This window comes from Heptranchias perlo, chromosome 9 (assembly GCF_035084215.1).
Source record: "Heptranchias perlo isolate sHepPer1 chromosome 9, sHepPer1.hap1, whole genome shotgun sequence".
NCBI classification, from domain to species: Eukaryota; Metazoa; Chordata; class Chondrichthyes; order Hexanchiformes; family Hexanchidae; genus Heptranchias; species Heptranchias perlo.
In genome coordinates this window covers 60,082,252-60,090,717 of record NC_090333.1, presented here as the reverse complement: position 1 = coordinate 60,090,717, position 8,466 = coordinate 60,082,252, and positions in this window count along the sequence as shown.

Sequence of the window (8,466 nt, the reverse complement as noted above, 5' to 3'; positions counted from 1 at the left end):
CAGTTTTTCTTGTATTAATGCAGTGACAAATGTCATGTGTTTCAAGCTGTAACAGGACCTTACTAAATCATAATGTGGGTTGATTTTTAATTACTTTTAAAATTGTTCCTCAGAATCTTTGAATTTACATATTATTCCTTTCAAAAGTATTGTTAACATTTTGTCTTAATTATAAAAGGGTACTCATCTCTCCATTTTACTTTAACTGGTTTTCATAAACATTAGACAGATTAGTTACCATCAGTCCCACAACAATTGCAAATTACATGGCCCTTTCTGCTGCTACTGGGATAGTAAGGTATTAGTTTAATAAACTGAACATCTGAATTTAAATTTCCTTTTCCTTAACTAATAATAAAATTGATCTAAATGGTGTAACAGTTTGAAATTTGACACAAAGCTGAAAGTCATACTTAGTGAACTCACACATGAATGAGCACCTGAGGAGGTTATGGAATACTTGCATTTATATAGTGCATTTAACGTAGTAAAATGTCTCAAGGCACTTTACAGGAGCAGTATCAGACAGAATTTGACATGAACCACTTAAAGAGTGGCTCGTGAGTTTTGAATGAGCTGAAGTTTAAGGAGGGTGAAAGGCCAGCCAGGCGAGCTTTGGGATAGTCAAGGCTGGAGGTAACAAAAGCATAGATGAGGGTTTCGGCAGCAGATAGGCTGAGGCAGAGGTGGAATTGGGCAATATTAAGGAGGTGGAAGTAGGTGGTCTTGATGATGGGGTGGATATGAAGCTCAGCCAATCAATGGATTGGCTATTCGTGCCTCATAATCCACCCCGCCCTGGCTGATGTATTGCTAGGTCATCTTTCTGGTCAACGTAGGATGCACTTGCTCCCTCCTGACCTTTTGCATCACAAATTGGATGAACACTTAACAAATGGTACTATTCCAGCCTATTCATGTTTTTAAACTGGTTTATTACCTATACTGAAGTCATCTTGGCAGAGGGTCTTAAGAAGGATACCAGGTGATCAGAGGGGGAATTCAAAAAATGTGGCCCGAGTGAGGAGAAAACTATGAGGCATGGAGTACTAGGCAGGAGGAGCATCAAAAGCATTAAGCGAGAAAGGATTGGGTGATTAAGTACATGGCAAGGGAGAGAGAAAGAGATTACAAACACAGAATAGTTTTCCCACTGAATCTAATCACCATATTCAAATGCAACCTCGGGATATATACACTGTAGCTCCTAAGTGGCGTTGGAAGAAGAGTCTAGATTTAAACTCCAGAATTTAATTCAGTTATGAAAAACAACTAACCTTTCAGTTTAAAATTTAAATCATTAAATGCTGGATCCCCAATCATAAAATAAAACACACAAGGAATACCAGTCTATCTTAGGTTGTCAATCCAGCAAGACCCTCTAAGCTCTCCTTCCCCAACCCAACCTGCAACAACCAATTGTTTCTTAAATGATTCCAGAGTTTTTATCCCCACTACTCTACTCCCTTCCACGGATTGATCTCACTGAAGAAAAACATCCCGATATCAGTCCTAAATTTACTTTTTATTAGGTTGAACTGGCATCTCCTTGACCCACTCTTGTAATTAGTTTAAAATAATTCTCCTGATTTACCTTTTCTAAATGGTCAACTATCAAGATAATTACAGATGAGGAAGGAAATCTTAATACATCCATTCAGAAATACAAGTCCCATTTCAGCATTTAATTGTTTCTTAAATAATTCCAAAGTTTTCACCTCCGCTACTCTTATCTGCATGCGGCTAAGTGTTCATCACTCTTAGCATGAAGATTTTCCCAATATCATATAGCTCTCAGCCACCTCCTTTTAAGGTTGAAAGCCTAGATTTCTCCAGTCTTCCCTTATAACTCAGACCCATCACTCAAGATCACTCGTGACTCCTTGAAATGCTTCTAATTCTTGAATGTCTCTCTTGTATCTCAGTGATTAGAACTAGAAAGACTTGCATTTATGTAGCGCTTTACATGACCTCAGGATATCACAAAGCACTTTTGGCCCATCGTACGTGGTCTTTGGAACAGCTATATGATTAGTCCCACTACCCTGCTTTTTCCCCATAGCCCTGCTTTTTTCTCCCCTTCAAGTATTTATCCAATTCCCTTTTGAAAGGTACTATTGAATATGCTTCCACCACCATTTCAGGCAATGCATTCCAGATCATAATGTCCAGAAATTACTCACCGGAGGACGTCACTCCATAATAGCATCCTCTCCAACCACCAGCGAATCAATTGTGCAAGTTCACGAATACGCACGTGCGCAGTAAAACCCTGAAATTGTAACTTGCTCCCATTGGTTTCCCGGCGGTTTGAGAGTTATGAATTAAAAAGGACCACCTACACTACAATCAATAAAATCAGGAAACATTCGTAAGCTTACCCATCTGCCCAGCTGGAATGACTATACTTATATGTCACCAAAAGGTACGCTGGAAAATACTAGCCCTACACTACTTTTTAAAAACGTGGTGACTGTTAATGACTGCAAAACAAAAAATTAAAATTGAAAAATGTGGAATGTCAAATTACTCTGATTTTTTGATTAAATTTTTAATTTAAAAAAATTTCAAACATTTTTAAAAACTTTTAACTACTGTGTCATTACATTAAATTATTTGCCTGGCTTTTTATAATAAGGTATGTTAAATATTTTATTTGCACTAACATAGACAAGTTCACTTTAAATGAATGAGTTTTACTTGCCTGCTTGTGGGCGTGACTTCTCTTCTTGACAGATTCTGTGGGCGTGGCGTCCATTCACACAGAGTCTATCGGTAGGAAGGTACGCTGATATCACAGCGCTGAACTGAGAAAAAAAATTAAAATGGAGCAAGTGGACATCGGAGACCACGAGGTAGGTATTTCCGTAGTCTTTGTCCGCAGGATGTACGGACAGCCTTGCCACGCTGGTCGGAGTAAGTTCCGGCCATATAACTCAGCATAAAAAAAATTCTGATCTCACCTCTGGCTCTTTTGCCAATTACCTTAAATCTGTGTCCTCTGGTTACCGACCCTTCTGCCACCATAAACAGTTTCTCTTTATTTGCTATCAAAACCCTTCATGATTTTGAGTGCCTCTATTAATTCTCCAGTTAAGCTTCTCGGCTCTAAAGGAGAACAATCCCAGTGTCTCTCGTCTCTCCATGTAACTGAAGTCCCTTATCCCTGGCACCATTCTAGTAAATCCAAGGCTTTGACATCTTTCCTAAAGTGTGGAACCTAGAATTGGACAATACTCCAGCTGAGGCCTAATCAGTGATTAATAAAGGTTTAGCAACTTCCTTGCTTTTGTACTCTCTGCTTCTCTTCATAAAGAGAAGGATCCCATATGCTTTAACAGCCATATCACTTTGTCCTGCCACCTTCAAAGATTTCTGTACATAAACCAGATCTCTCTATTCCTACACCCTATTTAAAATTGTTCCATTTAGTTTATATTGCCTCCTCATTTTTCCTTCCTAAATGTAGGAAATGCAACACCAATTTACACACAGCAAGGTCCCACAAACAGCAATGAGATTGACCAGATAATCTGTTTTAGTGATGTTGGTTGAGGGATAAATATTGGTAAGGACACCAGGAAGAACTAGATACAGTATTTAAGACTGACTACTATATGAGCATGTTTCCTCTGATCTGTATTCTACTGTTTTGACTATATAATTCAATATTATTTTGGCTTTATAAAGTTAAATATGCATTTTTGAGGGGTCTTCCAGATCCCAAACAAATCCCTTTCAAGTTTATACTCATCACCTGTATTATAGGTAGGAAGGCCATTATATTTTTTTCCCTGTGAGAAATTTCAGTGTTCTGCACTCAAGATGCTACGGAAGGTGACCTCTTTAGGAACTACAAAATAGCATCAGGCTGGCTTTTCATGGACTCGGCACTACTATAATCAGAACAGCGGCATTCATCTCTTTCATAGTACATTTTGGATTTGCAGCATTAGAATTGATGTATGTTGCTCTACCTCCTTTTCTAATAATCATGCATCCTCACTCACCAGTTATTTGCATGTTTTATTTTATACCTCATAGTAGGAAGACATATGATAAATTGTATAATGTAGTAAAAACAGTGAACAGGTTGTTTATTTATACAGGGAAGAAAGTAATCACAAAGCAACATATTGCTAAACTCTACATGAAGTGCTCTTCTTAAATCTAACAAAAAACACCACAGCTGCCAGAACATCCAGAGAAACATCAGTCTCCCTAACCTAGCCATTTTTTCAGTTCAGTGTGACATTGAAACAAATGCATACATTAAACTATTCAAATGCAAATAGATTCATAAGTGCAATATTAACTCTATATACCAATTTTAAGCACAGCTTACTTATGGGAGATTGGGAATCGGGGGGTGGGGGTGGGTTTTCAGGTCTCACGGGGAGAGGGTGACAGGGAGTTGTGGGAAGTTACCAAGGGGAGAAAGTGAAACTAATTTATAGGGGCTTGAAGGAGAGAGGACTAGAGATTGAGGATCAGGAGGTAGGGAGAGTTGCCCAAGGGAGACTGGGGAAGAAGACTTGGAAATGGTGGGGGGGGGGGGGGGGGGGGGAGGAAAAAGAGTCCTGGAGGTTGGGGCTTGGGCGGGGGAGGGGAGGAAAAAGAGTCCTGGAGGTTGGGGCTTGGGCGGGGGAAAGATGACTGGGGTTGTGTGGGCATGGTGTCCAGCATTTCCTGCAAAGCTGGGAGCAGCAACACCAGCAACATGGTGAGAGGAGCAGCCAGTAAAGGGATAGTGAAGCATGGGGACTTTACTGTGGGTAAACAGTGAAAGATTATTTCCACTGGTGGGTGAATGGGGAACAAGGGGATTCTCACTGTGCTCAAGGAATTGCACACCCTTATTTTAAATCACAAGCTGCAACCGCCGCCATTCACGATGGGCTCGGGAGAGGGGACGGCACATGGCACAGCCACAAGCTGCAGCCCCACTCCCTCAACTCCTCTCAGCAACAAACTCCAGAAACAACCAATGGGGCTTCTGCCCTAGTCTCATCTGTTGGCTCTTTGTTTGGTATCTCTGAATTTGCATGCTGCGCTCGAGCTTCAACCAGCAGCTGAACAATGGGATTTGAGGGGAAGACTAGCTGTCCTGGTGACAGGGATTATTTTTCTAAATTAGTTTGGAGTAAAAGAACGAATGTACATTTATATCGTGCCTTTCACGGCCGTAGAACATTCCACAACACTTTACAGCCAATTAAGTACATTTTGAAGTGTTGTCAGTTGTACTGTAGGAAGTTTACACACAAGGTTCCACAAACAGCAAGATAATGACCAGATAATCTGTTATTTTATTATGTTGTTTGAGGAATAAAAAGTGGCTAAGATACCAGAGAAAACTCCATCAGTACCGCACTTAAGTGTCAGCCTGGAATAATGTGAAGTCTCTGGAATGGGGTTTGAACCTACAACCTTCTGACTCAATGTATGCCCTGTAAGTAATGCTGCTGTTGAGACACATTGTGATTGCTCATAAAATAGTAGTGTTACAATACCATTTTCTGAGGGAGAATTTTAGAAAAACAAGCGTTTGTAAATTCAAGCGTTTGCAGAAGCCAGGACCTTAGGTCTCACTCTAATAGGGGAGCTGCGGCACCTACTGAGGCAGCTCGCCAAACATCGGGGATCAAATTTGGGCCTGCTGCATAGCGGGCAAGTCCTGGGAGGTGGAAAATGTAGGAGGGCTATATGCGGTCCAGCAGCAGCATGCAGTAGTGCTGTGGAGCCAGAAAAGGTTCTCTTCCCCTACCGTTTCTTCAGCGTTCCCGTTAAGTATCGCTGTTTAGGCCAATGTAGAACTGAAAAAAAAAAACTAGTCGGAGCTTGCACAGTATATGCTCCACCTAGTTTTTCACACATTTTGCCAAAAGTTCCTGAAACAGGGACAGGACCCTTCTTCGCATATTTAAATTAATCCAATGCTGATTTCAGGCGGTCACCAGGGACGATCAATATGGCAGCAGGTATCCTGCCAGCGCAGATTAGATGCAGGACCGCACGCCCAGAAATTTGTATACATTGCACCCGGTTTATGCGCAAGAAACAGGCAAAACTCATACCAATTTTTACCCCAATGCATCAAAATAACTTCTGCTGAATGTGGCCCACACCAAGTGCCAGGATGTAAGATGAGGCCCACCACAGAAAGTAACTTTGACCCCCCCAGTCTAAGAGGAGGCACACAGCAGCAGTTTGAAGGAACTCTCCTCGTCTACCTGTAGAGCAAGTGCCTGGCCTCTACTCTATACCTCCTGGAAGTAACACTGCTGAGCTATAGAATTGCATTGCATGGCACCTTGCATTATAGTACCTGAATCATTTCTGTGAATGTGAAGGAATGGTGGAACTTGTACCATGTGAAAAAGGTGGTCCTGCAGTTGAATTTAAACCTTGAACAACAGAGGTTTCTGTGAAGTTACAATATGTGCTGAAGTGCTAAAAAAAAAAATCCTGACTGGCTTGTGGAGTCCGCTTAAATGTTGAGAGCTTCTTCAACTACAGCTTAAATAAAAGGGATCATCTTAGAATCATTAAATATCTACAGCATAGTTTTTTGCATAGCACTTGTGTTCAGACATCAGGGGTTCTAACCTGACAATTAGAGAAAAAAAACACAACCAGCTGCATAGCTTAAGGGAGTTAGAGAAGATTATGATCAAGATATGAATGGCTTAGTTTCCTTTTACTACATTTGCAGAAGCAGCTACACCCCTGTAATATGGAGCCCTGGTCTTTTGAGTTTCCCAGGAGAGTTTAATCAATATACTTGCTTAAGTAAAAAGGTCAACATGTACATTTAATTTTTTTAAGCTTTACCTGTTTTGCAGTAGTATTAAATCACTGATGCCACTTTTCTCCAAGGACAATCACTTTCCGCATGCATGGAGCAACCATTAGGGACCCTATACACTCCAAATTGTCTTTTGAACTGTCATTAGGTTCCTTCTCTTCTGTATTTCACAAATGATACTAGATGAAAACAGCTTTCTTTTATAAGGTGTACCTCTCATGCCATGAACAACTGGAAGAAACATTGAAGCACGTACAAAAGCTCTGGCTGCAGTTTTTTATATATATATAAAAGGCACATCCTATTAATGGATATGTGATTATAAATAAATAATTATACTCACAACAGAACCAGCCTTCCAATGAAATTGTATACTGGATTTGAAGAGGAATGTGAAATAGTGGATGTCTGGGAGCTTAGAGAATGCAATATAAAATTGAGGCCTTAAACATTAACTAAGTTAAGCAGTTTACCGAATGGTATCATTTTGATAATGAACTTGTTAAATAAAATCAACTGTTGACACAGCCCATTCAATAATCCAGTGACTGCCCAAATATGAAAAACTTACACAGCATTTCAAGCAGTTTGTAAAGATTTCAACAAATCAGTAGTTTGCCTGTGGATTCATTCCCTCACTAGGAGAAAAAAATTCCAGCTATTTTTATAGACCATGTATGGAATACATTTCTTCAGCGCTGACACCTGAAACCAAAGGTCCTGATGAGATACGGCCATCAACATTATTGTTCAGTTCTGCTGTTTTCAAATTACTCAAATTTACCTGGAATGTCCAATTCTATAACCATTAACCACTCAAATTGCAATGTTTGGATAATAGATTTTACATATAAAATATACTTTATGCCCTTACATTTTGTAAAATGGCCTCCATAAACTGTACATTACATCAGAACATGCAACATTAAGAAGTATTTTTGGATGTTATACATTCATTGGTCATTGCTAATAGCACTCCCATCTTGTAGTCAGTCACACCACCAATATTCCCCCTTTGCAATCAGGGAAAACACCTGTACATAACAGGCTTGGGAAATAGTATTATGTGGATCGTTTATTACTTTTGGCCTTTGAGGTTTTACTCATTCATATAATAGGTACCATTATATTTATAGACATTGCCACTAAAATCACCTCAGGACAGGTACATACCAGCAATTCTTTACCATCCTACCAAATACCTCTTATGAGCAGGAATAATTTGAAATCCTGCTGTTTATTTTATTCCGCTGTCATTGATTGATGTTAGTACATTGGGTCAATTTAAATTACTGTTTTTCAAAGAGTAATTAAGAGTTAAGAATTAAGATCAAAAGTTCTTCAAAATCATAATTTTTACAAGACCAAGCAAACTTTTACCAATTTTATAATGAAAATTCTAGGCATACCTGAAATAGGCCAGACCCAAATGAATCCTAGGGACCAAGAACAAATTGCTTCAACCATTAAAACCTCTTTCCCAGCACAATGCCAAAAACACTTAAAATATATCAATGTATTCCTCCTGTAACCAAAATGTACATTGGCTTTATAAAAATGTGTATTTTAAACTTGAAAATACTATTTTTAATGCATTAAAACCTAAAAATTTTAAGTAAATTTGTGCTGAAGGTCATCATACAAAACACATGTTCTGT